The sequence below is a fragment of the Aethina tumida genome, chromosome 3 (genome assembly GCF_024364675.1).
Source record: "Aethina tumida isolate Nest 87 chromosome 3, icAetTumi1.1, whole genome shotgun sequence".
Taxonomy (NCBI): Eukaryota; Metazoa; Arthropoda; class Insecta; order Coleoptera; family Nitidulidae; genus Aethina; species Aethina tumida.
Window position 1 is genome coordinate 32,511,694 of NC_065437.1, and position 1,482 is coordinate 32,513,175.

The 1,482-nt window shown below is 24.3% G+C and overlaps 1 non-coding gene across 1 annotated transcript; it reads right to left on the minus strand.

The window, feature by feature from the left end:
* Nucleotides 1–737: 737 nt before the first annotated feature.
* Trnaa-ugc (transfer RNA alanine (anticodon UGC)) lies at nucleotides 738–809 on the minus strand. The gene has a single exon. It is a non-coding gene; the product is annotated as a tRNA-Ala (tRNA).
* Nucleotides 810–1,482: the final 673 nt, after the last annotated feature.

Consider the following 1,482-nt stretch of genomic DNA (forward strand, 5'->3'; position numbering starts at 1 on the left):
ATTTTAATGAAGATGGGGAAATTCGTATTTTTAGTATTAACATTCCTTGAATGAACCAGAAAAAATCACGGAATTTAATGTGCAAGTAGGTACTTCTTATAATTAATTGATATTATTAATTCACTTTGTAATTAAGTAAATTATTCATTAATTAAAATGAAGTGAATGGAGTGAATTGTATAGCCTCATACTAGTCAATGGTAATTCTCAATAAATTATCATAAAAGTGAACCACGCAACAATTAATTGCAAGAGAGCAATAATTATGAGCCATAAAGCCAAGGAGGGATTTATTGTTTTTTCAGTAATCCAGCGCAGAAAGAAATTAAAGAGTTTTAAGAGTTGCAATTTGAAGATATTTAGTGCTGCATAATTTAAACACTAATGTACTTTCTATTCATGATAAAGAAGTGCAGTTCCATTAAATGCATTTAGACTATTCAAATAGAAGTGATAAATGGTTGTTTTCTTTTTATTAGTCCGCGCCTTTTTTAATTACATTCCCCCTTTTGTAAACTTTGTGATTCTTTACTAAATTCCCGTGTTTGCACAGAAACACTTAATGTACCGCGTGATTTGTTACCCCTTTGTTTGAATTACTTGAACACTTTCCTACAGGAATATTGCTTTACAACTTCAGTTTTCTGAATTAATGATGATAAAATAACAGTAAATTGTATTGTTTTATGTTATTTAATTTTAAATTAGCATTGCACAATTTACAATTAAAAAAAAATTGGAGATACCGGGGATCGAACCCGGGGCCTTTCACATGCAAAGCGAACGCTCTACCACTGAGCTATATCCCCTTATATTAGGTACTATATTCTTGAACAATTTATTGGATTTTTTAATGTACCATAAAATTAATAAAAAATTTTATATAAATTTTTATACTAATTATAGTCAAATAAATAACAATTCTGTTATTCTTTTGGATATATTATTTTAAAACCGTACCAAATTCGATTTGTTAGTTTCAAAAATTAAAGAAAAGAATTACATTTTGTTGACGGTACTTAAAATAAAATTTATATTATATGATATGACACTTGAGAAAGTAAGGCATGAACTTTTCTTTAGCATGGTCAACAAAATTTATATATAGTTTAATATAATATATTATACATTATAATAATATATTTTTTAATAAAATTGTTTATTTTTACTTTTTCAAGTTTAATATTTTAAATTCACTAAATTTATTTTAAATTAATTAATATAAAATTAGCAAAGAAGCGCATTTTATCTCCTTCAAAAAAATATAAAAATACTCTTGCAATGGTTAAATATAAAACTTAATTTTAAGATTAATTCAAATTTGCTAGTTTTTAATAAAATTATGCTCGTTTGAAAAAAATCAATTATAAAATTATTTTTATTTTTTTATTTTATTGGCCATAATACCTGGAATTTCTTAATTTTCTATATTTTGAAAATTTCTACGGTAATATTAATTTTAATAATGTTCTAAAAGATAAT